Below are 12,976 nucleotides of genomic sequence, written 5' to 3'. Positions count from 1 at the left end.
AACTCAGTCAGGTCATGCAGCCTTCTCCTCCTGCCATTTTGTTTTCAAGGTGGTTGCACAGAAGGACCTCATCCTTGAAGCCTTCTTGTCTGAGCTTCCCTTCCTGCTGATCTGGGCAGGACCTGTCCCTCACTGAGTCCTTGGTAGGCACCTTGCTTTTGTCTCTGTCACTCCCACCCTTTTTAAAGGCTCAAATGCCTATTCCACAAAGCTGGTCATGTAAAGGGTTCTCTGTGAATCTGTGTATAAGACATTAGCAAGGGGTTGCCAGTCTGGATCTATAGATTGGGCAGAAGTTCCAGGAGGCCAAGAGGCCTCTTCCAGCACTAATGCTCTACCCAGTACATTTGCCCTTAAGGTTTTCTGCTCAGGCCTCTGATCTGAAGCTGCAGGTGTGACCCTCCCATGCTGGGTTCAGAGGCTCTGGCGTCCCCTCATGCCCAGCCCAGCCAGTGACAATCCTTGCTCCCACCACTTTCTGGGTTGATTATGCATGGCCTCCAAATCTCCAGATATGCCCCTGTCCATTTCTAAAGATGGAAAGGTCAGATCTGAGGTGTAAATTCCTGGTTCATGGCTTCTCCTTATGTCAACACCTCAGTCATGGGATTTAGACCTTACTATTTTTTCCCTGAACTTTCAGCACACTTGTTTGGGACTTTACTTAACCATCCTCAGTACTGCCTTCTTGGCCACTGGCCAGGCCCAGTGTTAGGAAGTGAATCTCACCAATTTCAGTTTCCAAAGTGACCACAGGTCATTTTCCAGACCACGCTGTCTACTCTGTCTAGCCTGCTCCCTTGGTATTCTTACTTGCAAAAAAAGAATGATAGGGTCCACCAGTAAAGTTATAGATCCCAAAATAAGATCACGTGACTTGGGTGGTGACCCCTCTTTACTATACCAAGAATGTGGCTCCAGCTACTTCCTGAGGGGAGAAATTCCAGGACAAGTCACTCACTCCTCCTCTTGTCTTACCCTTGCAGGTAGCTGCTCCTCAGCATCTAGGTGTCCTTTCTGAGGGTGGGGCCAGGGCCTGTTTTGTGGCCATGGGATGGTGCATTCCCCATCTGTTCTTTATGATAATCTGCCTCTTCAAACAGAGGAGGCCTGATGAAGGGCTAACCTTTTTTTTTTTTTCTTTTACTTGCATATGGGTAAAGGTACCAAAGCATACCGGGTCACTGGGCCCTACTCGCTGGGAAGCTCCTGCTTTCCCTCTGCTCTTTCTTTAGACTCAGCTTTCTTCCTCCCCTGGCCCTGATACTCACACCACTACTGAATGCTGGTGGTTTTCCCCTTTGCTCAGGTTCTGGGGATGTGGATGTAGACGGGAGGAACCTGGACCCTTACTGCTAATCTCTACTTGTGGGGAGGCAAGGATGATGGGCACATCCCCTAAACTGCTGCTCATTTTCTACAAAAATATCTGGACAAAAGCACAGCTCACCTCTAGGAAGATCCATTTCCTTCTGGGTCTATATCTTTCCTATTAATATGACTTGGGCCCTGTTTCTTGTGAAATACTCATTCACTGCCCAGCATTTTTTCTCTTTTGTCAAGCCTTTTCACTATAGCAGGAGATTACAAAATGCCTGAACTGATGGAGGGGAACAGGTGGGGACAGAGCCACTGTACACAGCCACATCTCCAGTGGGTACCATTCCTATAGACTACAACTGAAATACCTCCTCCTGAATTAGGCAAACATGGGGGCCCAGATGTGGAGAGAAACCTCAGTGCTCTATAAGGAATCTATAGAAGTCCAAAGAGAAAAGATGGCACATGGTGACATAGGTTACTTATGGGACTACTGCCTGGTTGATGCTTCAGAGGCTCCCAGGGTGGCATTATCATAGTAACTTTATTTACCCCAGTCCTGGCCAATAGATCTCTGACTTTGATGTGCAGCCTGGGGAGCTCATTCAGTGCAGATTAGGGTTGTAAGATTCATTAAATAAAAATATGGGATGCCCACTTAATTTTGTTTGTTTGATTGGTTTTTTTCTTATTTTTGAGAGAGACAGAGAGAGACAGAGCATGAGCAGGGGAGGGGTAGAGAGAGAGGAAGACACAGAATCTGAAGCACTCTCCAAGCTCTGAGCTGTCAGCACAGAGCCCGATGCAGGGCTCGAACTCAAACCACGGCTCATGACCTGAGCTGAAGTCAGATGCTTAACCATCTGAGCCACCCAGGTGCCCTAATTTTGAATTTCAGGTAAAGAATGTATTTCTAGTATATGTACCCCATGCAATGTTTGGGGCATACATGCATTAAAAAGAAATCGTTTGTCTGAAATCCTAATGTATCTGGAGTTCTGTATTTTATCTGGTAACTCCAATGTTGATTTCCATGCTTCTTCCTTCAGATGCTAATCCAGTGGATTGGGAAGTGGTGGGGAGCCAGATCTAAGCATTTTAACAGTTGCTTCCAGATGATTCCAGTGTGAATCATCCTGAACCACATTGAGAAGTGTCAGTTAAGACTAGGATAGAGAGCTTCCTGGAGTCCCTGGGAAGCTGAGGCTGGAGTTTGACTCCACCTGGAAGTTCTGGAAATGAGACAGTGGTTGACCAACAACTTAGTCTCTGGAATGTGTACAGTTTGTGCAGTATGGTTTGCACAGGGGACCCACCCATGGGCTTTCCTGGAGGAGGCAAGGGGACCCCCAAGGAAAGAGGCCGGGATATGCTACCAGGCCTAGGGGCTGCAGGAGAAAGGAGGCCAGCAGGGAGCCATGGAAGAGCCCATGAAAACACCACCCTAAGAGTCAGCAAGGAATGCCTCCTAGGCCCAGAGGTCAGGAAGCTGATGTTTGGGCTAGCTCACCTTTATTTGCACACTCTCCCCAAATTTGATTCCTGCCAGGAGTGAAAGAGCAGCTCAAGATGGGGGAAGATGAGCAGAACCAGAGGTAAGGCCCATGTCCCTAACTGGAGACTTAACAGTCAGATTCAGCCTCTGGAGTGTGACAAGGGTTTATATATTCTAATGCCTAAATTGAAACTGGGTTTGGAACTCAAGTGCCTGTAGGACTATCATCTCTGAACAACCAGAATGTGTACCTAGAGCTTTTTTTTTTTTTAATCAGGGAAGAACAAATCATCCCTGCTGAATGGAGTTTTAAAAATGGTGGGGGACACAAATAAAGCTGTGGTTTGATCACAATTCATGCATTGCACTTGTTCAAACATAACAGTTGCATTACCCATTGTATTCTTCAGTTGCCTTTACAGTTGGTGGGAAAGGTCTGACTGAAGCTTCATGATTTCTCCATTTACACCAGTTTGCTGAACAGTGACTGTGGGGAACATACTCAACCATACAAGCATGGGCAAGTCACCTCAGTAAAGGAGGCTGATGTCTGGTATGACTGCCATGCTTCACCCACTGCCACCCACAGCCCCCAGCTCTCATGACAGATATGGCCAGTTGATCATAACTCCTCTCTGCTGAGCCAAGATTTGGTCACAATGTGGCCATTTAGGCAGCTGTTACCAGGTGATAAGACAAAACCCATTGTCATTGTTGGAGTATGACCTTTATGGTTGCAAGAGCCTCACCAATATCCAGTAATGACAGCGTTAGAGACTTTGGAGGATGTTATCTGGTCTCCTCTCTGATATCCATGCAGGGACTTGCATCCCCTAAAAATTGTGCCTCCATTTATATTGTACTATATAATTCAGGAAGTGGTCTGCATGTTATACTAGAAAGTGATTTCAGTAAAAGGCGAAAGATTTATGCGATCTGAAGAGAAACCAGAGTATCCAGATGGCCAACAGGCACATGAAAAGATGCTCAACGTCACTCCTTATCAGGGAAATACAACTCAAACCACACTCAGATACCACCTCATGCCAGCCAGAGTGGCTAAAATGAACAAATCTTGAGACTATAGATGCTGGAGAGGCTGTGGAGAAATGGGAACCCTCTTGCACTGTTGATGGGAATGCAAACTGGTGCAGCTACTCTGGAAAACAGTGTGGAAGTTCCTCAAAAAATTAAAAATATATCTACCCTATGACCCAGCAATAACAATGCTAGGAATTTACACAAGGGATACAGGAATGCTGATGCATAGGGGCACTTGTACCTCAATGTTTATAGCAGCACTTTCAACAATAGCCAAATTATGGAAAGAGCCTAAGAGTCCATCAACTGATGAATGGATAAATAAATTGTGGTTTATATACACAATGGAATACAATTTGGCAATGAGAAAGAGTGAAATATGGCCTTTTGTAGCAACGTGGATGGAACTGGAGAGTGTTATGCTAAGTGAAATAAGTCATACAGAGAAAGACAGATACCATATGTTTTCCTTCTTATATGGATCCTGAGAAACTTAACAGAAGACCATGGGGAGGGGAAGGAAGAAAAAAAGGTTAGAGAGAGAGCCAAAACATAAGAGACTCTTAAAAACTGAGAACAAACTGAGGGTTGATGGGGGGTGGGAGGGAGAGGAACGTGGGTGATGGGCATTGAGGAGGGCACCTGTTGGGATGAGCACTGGGTGTTGTATGGAAACCAGTTTGACAATAAATTACATATTAAAAAAAAGAAAGTGATTTCAGAAGTCAGACATAATTAGCTTCAAATCCTGCCTCCTCCACTTCTATAAAGGGTCTTGGGCAAGTTCTTTCTCCTTTCAGAGTTTTCCTTATTTCTACACAGGGTATAAGAGGACCTATCTATTAGGTTTGACAGGATCGGGCTACAGTCACAATGTGTCTTAGTCACTTCTGGCTGCTATAACAAATACAGTTGACCCTTGAACAATACGGGGTTAGGGACACAGACCCGCCTTGCAGCCAAAGATCCCCATATAACTTTGACTCTTTAAAAACTTAACTACTAATAATGTACTGTCCACTGAAAGCCTTAACAATAACATAAACAGCTGATTAACACATATTTTGTATGTTATGTATATTATATACTGTATTCTTATAATAAAGTAAGCTAGAGAAAAAATCTTACTAAGAAAGTCATAAGGAAGAGAATATATGTTGACAGTGCAGTACTGTATTTATTAATATTGTAAGTTTACATCATCTGTTTACAAGATGAATTATTTGTCAGTGCCTACATCAACACTGTCTTATATGATATAAAACATTGTAAATATTATAAATATTACTAACACTAGACATCAAAAATGAAAATATAAGGTGAAAAATAAATTCATATTTCTTTACAGGTATAATGATCCATGCATTGAAGCAGCAATATGATTGCTTTGTAGCCTAGTATAATTGATATGATTGTATCATGGTAGCCTTGCTTATACACTAATGAGTGAATTGTTTTAAATTTTTTATGGAAAGTAGTATTATAGTCATATTCATAATGCAGTATTAATAACATTGTTACAGTTTTTTTAAAAACCACTTACCTGTGATGATATGCAGTTTCTCCAATTATGAGAGAGGAATACTGTACAGAAATGTAATTTTTTGAAGCAAAGTTTTAAAACAGTAACAAAGCTAACACATGATTAATCTATATTAAATATCACTCACCTTATGCCTATGTAGGAGAGGCTATACACTTCCATACAAGTCTTGCACACAATGTTCTAGACAATGAATACTTAGGCAATGATGATGAACAAAACAAAATGTCTTGTACAGATTTTGCCTTACAGTTATTAGATTTTCACACTCTCTCACACACACCACTGAAGGTTTATTAACTATGTGGCATGATGATTATTACTATTCATTAAGTGGAAGTGGATCATCATAGAGGTCTTCATCCTCATTGTTTTTCATATTGAATAGGCTGAGGAGGAAAAGGAGGAGGGTTTGGTCTTGCTGTCCCCGGGGGCGATAGAGGCAGGAGAGGTGGAGTAGGTGGAAGGGAGACAGGAGACACAGGCACACTTGGTATAACTTTATGGAAATACAACATAATTTCTGTCTGACTTTTTTGCTATTTTTCCCCCTCTGAAAATGTTTCTATATTGTACCAATACTTTTTTCCCACCACTTGCTTTAGTTTCAGTGGCTGTGTCATGGAGGGGTCCATGTTGAAAAAGAGTCAAAAGCAGTCTTCAATAATAAGAATGCTTCTGCCAGATTGTCTAGCTCTGCTTCTTCTACATCTTCTTCCTCATCATCTGGCACTGGTTCAGAAGCACGCATCTCCATCAAGTTGTCTTCTGTTGATTCCTCTAGTGTGGTGTCAATTAGCTCTTGAATTTCTCCAAGATCCGTATCTTAAAGCCTTTCACTCCTCACTTTTTTTTTTCCATATCCACAATCTCTTCCATGATTTCCTTGATTGGTTGTGCTGTAAATCCTGTAAAGTCATGAACAACACGTGGACAGTTTTATCCAGCAGGAATTTATTGTTTTAGGCTTGATGGATTTCATGGCTTTTCCTTTAACAATGATAGCATCTTCAATGGTGTAATTCCGTCAGACCTTCATGATGTTCTATCAGGATTCTCTTTCTTTGATAATCATTTACACAGAGTACCATGTGTAGTGAGCCTTAAAGATCCTTATGACCTCCTGATCTAGGGGCTAAAATACAGATGTGTTTGATGATAAGATCACTTCTAGGCCTTTGTTGTTGAGCTCATGGGCCTCTGTATGGTTAGGAGCATTTCCAGTCTCAAAAGAACTTTAAAAGGCAGTCCCTTAGTGGCAAGGTATTTTCTGTCTTCAAGAACAAAGCATCGATGGAACCAATCCAGAAAAAAGGTTTTTGTTGTCTAGTCCTTCTTGTTACACAACCAAAAAACTGGAAGCTGGTGTTCATCTTTTCCCTGCAAGACTCAGGGTTAGCAACTTATATAGATAATAGTAGTCCTGATTATAAACCCAACGTTGACATAAAACAGTAGTGCTAGCCTATCCTCCCTGCCTTAAATATTGGTGCTTGCTCTTCCTCCATAGTAATAAATGTCCTTTGTGGCTCCCCCAACTCCCTGAATGAGGCAATTTCATCCGCATGAAAAAATCTGTTCAGGTGGGTGTCCTTTTTTTTTTATTTTATGTTTTAAAATTTACATCCAAATTAGTTAGCATATAGTGCAACAATGATATCAGGAGTAGATTCCTTAATGCCCCTTACCCATTTAGCCCATCCCTCCTCCCAAAACCCCTCCTGTAACCCTCAGTTTGTTCTCCATATTTATGAGTCTCTTCTGTTTTGTTCCCCTCCCTGTTTTTATATTTTTGTTTCCCTTCCCTTATGTTCATCTGTTTTGTCAAAGTCCTCATATGAGTGAAGTCATATGATATTTGTCTTTCTCTGACTAATTTCACTTAGCATAATACCCTCCAGTTCCATCCACGTAGTTGCAAATGGCAAGATTTCATTCTTTTTGATTGCCGAGTAATACTCCATTGTATATATATATCACATCTTCTTTATTCATTCATCCATCGATGGACATTTGGGCTCTTTCCATACTTTGCCTATTGTTGATAGTGCTGCTATAAACAGGGGAGTGCATGTGCCCCTTCAGAACAGCACACCGGTATTCCATGGATAAATGCCTAGGAGTGCAATTGCTGGGTCTTAGGGTAGTTATATTTTTAGTTTTTGAGGAAACTCCATACTGTTTCCCAGACTGGCTGCACCAGCTTGCATTCCCACCAAAAATGCAAAAGAGATCCTCTTTCTCTGCATCCTCACCAACATCTGTTGTTGCCTGAGTTGTTCATGTTAGCCATTCTGAAGGTATAAGGTGGTATCTCATTGTGATTTTGATTTGCATTTCCCTGATGATGAGTGATGTTGAGCATTTTTTCATGTGTCGGTTGGCTATCTGGATGTCTTCTTTGGAGAAGTGTCTATTCATGTCTTTTGCCTATTTCTTCACTGGATTATTTGTTTTTTGGGTGTTGAATTTTATAGGTTCTTTGTAGATTTTGGATACAGACCTGTTATCTGATAAGTCGTTTGCAAATATCTTCTCCCATTCTGTCGGTTGCCTTTTAGTTTTGCTGATTGTTTCCTTCGCTGTGCAGAAGCTTTTTATTTTGATGAGATCCCAGTAGTTCATTTTTGCTTTTGTTTCCCTTGCCTCTAGAGACATGTTGAGTAAGAAGTTGCTGAGGGCAAGATCAAAGAGGTTTTTGCCTGCTTTCTCCTTGAGGATTTTGATGGCATCCTCTCTTACATTGAGGTCTTTCATCCATTTTGAGTTTATTTTTGTGTATGGTGTAAGAAAGTGGTCCAGGTTCATTCTTCTGCATGTCGCTGTCCAGTTTTCCCAGCACCACTTGCTGAAGAGACTGTCTTTATTCCATTGGATATTCTTTCCTGCTTTGTCAAAGATTAGTTGTCCATACGTTTGTGAGTCCATTTCTGGGTTTTTTGTTCTGTTCCATTGATCTGAGTGTCTGTTCTTGTGCCAGTACCATACTGTCTTGATGATTACAGCTTTGTAGTATAGCTTGATGTCTGGGATTGTGATGCCTCCTGCTTTGGTTTTCTTTTTCAAGATTGCTTTGGTTATTTGGGGTCTTTTCTGGTTCCATACCAATTTTAAGATTATTTGTTCTAGCTCTGTGAAGAATGCTTGTGTTATTTTGATAGGGATGGCATTGAATATGTAGATTGCTTTGGGTAGTATCAACATTTTAACAATATTTGTTCTTCCTATTCAGGAGCATGGAATCTTTTTCCATTTTTTTTGTGTCTTCGTCAGTTTCTTTCATAAGCTTTCTATAGTTTCCACTGTATAGCTTTTTCACCTCTTTGGTTAGATTTATTCCTAGGTATTTTATGATTTTTTTGTGCAACTGTAACTGGGATCAATTCCTTGATTTCTCTTTCTGTCACTTCATTGTTGGTATATAGGAATGCAACCGATTTCTGTGCCTTAATCTTATATCCTGCAACTTTGCTGAGTTCATGAATCAATTCTAGCAGTTTTTTGGTGGCATCTTTAGAGTATGTCATCTGCGAAGAGTGAAAGTTTGACCTCCTCCTGGCCAATTTGTATGCCTTTTATTTCTTTGTGTTGTCTGGTTGCAGAGGCTAAAACTTCCAATACTATGTTGAATAACAGTGGTGAGGGTAGACATACCTTTCTTGTTCCTGACCTTAGGGGGAAAGCTCTCAGTTTTTCCCCATTGAGGATGATATTAGCGTTGGGTCATTCATATATGGCTTTTCTGATCTTGAGGTATGCTCCTTCTACCCCTACTTTCTTGAGGGTTTTTATCAAGAAACGATGCTGTATTTTGTCAAATGCTTTCTCTGCATCTATTGAGAGGATCATATGGTTCTTTTCCTTTCTTTTATTGATGTGATGAATCATGTTAATTGTTTTGTGGATATTGAACCAGCCCTGCATTCCAGGTATAAATCCTGCTTGGTCGTGGTGAATAATTTTTTTAATGTATTGTTGGATCTGGTTGGTTAATAACTTGTTGAGGATTTTTGCATCCATGTTCATCAGGGAAATTGGTCTATAGTTCTCCTTTGTAGTGTGATCTCTGCCTGGTTTTGGAATCATAGAAAGAGTTTGGAAGTTTTCCTTCCATTTCTATTTTTTGGAACAGCTTCAAGAGAATAGGTGTTACCTCTTCCTTAAATGTTAGGTAGCATTCCCCTGGAAAGCCATCTGGCCCTGGACTCTTGTTTTTTGGCAGATTTTTGATTACGAATTCTATTTCCTTACTGGTTATGGGTCTGTTCAAATTTTCAATTTCTTCCTGTTTCAGTTTTGGTAGTGTATATGTATCTAGGAATTTGTTCATTTCTTCCATATTGCCCATTTTATTGGCATATAATTGCTCATAATATTCTCTTATTATTGTTTTTATTTCTGCTGTGTTGGTTGTGATCTTTTCTCTTTCATTCTTGATTTTATTTATGTTGGTCCTTTCCTTTCTCTTTTTATCAAACTGGCTAGTGGTTTATCAATTTTGTTAATTCTTTCAAATAACCAGCTTCTGGTTTCATTGATCTGTTCTACTGTTTTTTTGGTTTCGATAGCGTTAATTTCTGCTCTAATCTTTATTATTTCCTGCCTTCTACTGGTTTGGGGTTTTATTTGCTGTTCTTTCACCACTTCCCTAAGGTGTGAGGTTAGGTTGTGTATCCGAGAATTTTCTTCCTTCTTTAGGAAGGCCTGGATTGATATATATTTTCCTCTTATGACTCTCTAATGGGGGTCCTCCATGCTTCCTGGATTCTAATGTTTGTGTCTTTCCCCAGGTTAGGAAAGTTTCCCACTATGATTTGCTCACATAAGCCTTCTACGCCTATTTCTGTGTCTTCCTCTTCTGGGACCCCTATGATTCTGATGTTGTCCCTTTTTAATAAGTCACTGATTTCTCTAATTCTTAAATAGTGCTCTTTTGCCTTAATCTCCCTCTTTTTTCTGCTTCATTATTCTCTATACGTTTGTTCTCTATGTCGTTGAATCTCTGTTCTGCCTCAGCCTTCCTTGCCACCGTGGCATCCATCCATGATTGCAGCTCAGTTATAGCATTTTTAAATTTCATTCTGGCTATTTTTCACTTCTTTTACCACTGCAGAAAGGGATTCTAACCTATTTTCAGCTCCAGCTAGTATTCTTCTTCTCACGATTCTAAATTTTGGTTCAGATATCATGCTTGTATCTGTGTTGGTTAAATCCCTGGCTGTCATTTCTTCGTGCTCTTTCTTTTGGGGTGAATTCCTTCGTTTTGTCATTTTGAGCAGAGAAAGGGTATTAATGAGGTAGAAAAATTAAAATAAAAAATTTAAAATTAAAAAATATTAAAATTAAAAAATTAAACACACACACATAAATCGAATAAATGATGCTAGATCCTAGGTGTTTTGGTGTGGGTGTTGAAAGTGGCTTGATAGATTAGAGAAAAAAAAGGGAGGGGATGAAAGAAAAGAAATTGTTTGAGACTTTGAAAAAGTAAATACACTGAAGTATACTAAAATGAGATGATGGGAGTAAAGTAGAATTTGAAAAAATTTACACAAAAGTAAAGAATATAGTATCAAAATATTAAAGAAAAATATTTTTATCAGAAATTGAAAATAAAAATGAATTTTTTTTGTTTCTATATTCAAGAAAAGGAAAAGAAACAAAAAAGAGGAAAAAAGAAAAAAAAAGGCGATTTTTTGAAAATTTGAAAAGGTGAATACACTGAAGTAGACTAAAATAAAATGATGGACGTAAAATAGAATTTGAAAAAAATTACACAAAAGTAGAGAATATAGTAGAAAAAAATTAAAGAAAAATATTTTACTAGAAATTGAAAATAAAAATGAATTTTTTCTTTTTTTATATTCAAGAAAAGAGACAAAAAAGAGAAAAAAAAAGAAAAAAGAAATCATTTGAAAATTTGAAAAAGTGAATACACTGTAGTAGACTAAAATAAAATGATGGAAGTAAAATAGAATTTGAAAAAATTTACACAAAAGTAAAAAATACAGTAAAAAATTAAAGAAAAATATTTTTAATAAAAATTGAAAATAAAAATGAATTTTTTCTTTTTGTGTATTCAAGAAAAAGAAAAGAAGTGAAAAAGAGGAAAAAAAAAAAGAAAATCGAATAGATGGACCTGCTAATAGATTGAAACAGGACTGAAATTACTTCGTTTTCCCCTAGAAGTCAGACTATGAAGTGCTTTATAGTCCGTAAACTAAGTAGGAGGTGAGACTTGTGTTCTTGAAGAGCGAGGTTGGCCCAGGTGGGCGGGGCTCAGTGCAATGGCTCTGTTCTTTACTAGATGGCTATGCTAGCCTACTGGGGTGGATTGTTGTGAGGCTTGCAGGTGCATATGCGCATGCATGGGAGTGGTGAAAATGACGTCACCCATATACCCAGTCTGTTCTGGATCAGCAGTCGCGCACCCATCCTCTGTCCTCAGCTCTCGTCCACTCCCCCTTTTTTCACTCTCCATGACCAAGCCCCAGGCAATACCTCTCTCCCAAGTTTTGTCTCAGATGTGGCTGCCTTCCCTGGCCCCTTACTTCTGAAAGACTGCGGCTTTGACCCATTCCGCACCTCTGTGGGAGGGTCTCACCGAGCAATGGCTGAATGAGCAATGGCCGAACATTGGCTGTACCCACAAACGCTTGCTGGAGCCTTCTGCTGCCGGTGCCCCGAGACTGTGTCAGGTGCCAGCCTGCCCCAGAAACAGTTCAAGAGATTGTGTAGCAGCAGCATTTCAGGGATTATGAAAAATCACAGCACACAGCTGGCACCAGGCTTCACCCTTAATAATCCTTTTCCAGCACCAGCAATTGTAGCCATTTTCTGGGGTCTTCTGGGACCAGGTGGCTTCAACAGTCTCTACCAAATGTCCATCCAGCAGTGGAACCGCCTTTCTCCGTGTGGCCCGAGAACCTCCCAGACCCCACTCTGTTCCTGGGGATACACCCTTCCCACCAGAACACTGCCAGGTATCTAGCTGTGGAGTTGCAGCCTTTGCACTTCCCTTGTTTACAGGAATGGAATTCCAACCCTCTCCTTTCTCCTTTCTCCCTTTTTAGTTTAGTCCCTGCGGCTATTTCCAATTTATTACTTTCTCTCCAGCTGCTTTTGGGGAGGGGTGCTTTTCCTGTGTTCTCCCCCTGGTCTCCATCCTCTCTCCACCCGCAAAAGCACCTCCCTTCCCGCAGCTTCTCACTCCCCAAGTTCACTGGTCAGCGCTGCATACCTGGTGAATTCTGTGGTTCAGGTTGTGCAGATTGTTGTGTTAATCCTCCAATCAGTGTTCTAGGTGTGCAGGATGGTTTAGTGTCGGTCTGGCTGTATTACATGGATGCGAGACACACAAAAAACTTCCATGCTGTTCCACCATCTTGGCTCCTTTTGGTGGGTGTCTTTTTCTTAATGCCATCTAGGAACTCATCGCTGCTTCTTGGTCAGCAGAAGCTGCTCTCTTGTTATCTTGACATTTTTTAATCTAAACCTCTTTTTAAAATTATTTTTATTTATTTAAAATAAATAAAATTTTTAATTTAATTATTAATTTAATAAAAATTAAATTTAAT

The 12,976-nt window shown here is 40.3% G+C and overlaps 1 protein-coding gene across 2 annotated transcripts in view; it reads left to right on the top strand.

Moving 5' to 3' along the window:
- Positions 1 to 12,976, top strand: part of PRSS51 (serine protease 51) — a 31,133-nt gene that overhangs the window by 2,193 nt on the left and 15,964 nt on the right. The window contains exon 1 of one of the 2 annotated variants that reach the window (XM_047854792.1): positions 55 to 143. The exons of the other annotated variant lie outside the window; for it this stretch is intronic. The gene's annotated coding sequence lies outside the window, so the exon portion shown is untranslated. Of the gene's footprint in view, positions 1 to 54; positions 144 to 12,976 lie in introns of those variants that run through there. 2 annotated transcript variants of the gene reach the window in all.

The sequence above is a fragment of the Prionailurus viverrinus genome, chromosome B1, assembly GCF_022837055.1.
Source record: "Prionailurus viverrinus isolate Anna chromosome B1, UM_Priviv_1.0, whole genome shotgun sequence".
Classification (NCBI taxonomy): domain Eukaryota; kingdom Metazoa; phylum Chordata; class Mammalia; order Carnivora; family Felidae; genus Prionailurus; species Prionailurus viverrinus.
Note: the sequence above shows the minus strand (reverse complement) of the source record. Positions and strands in the feature narration are given on the sequence as shown.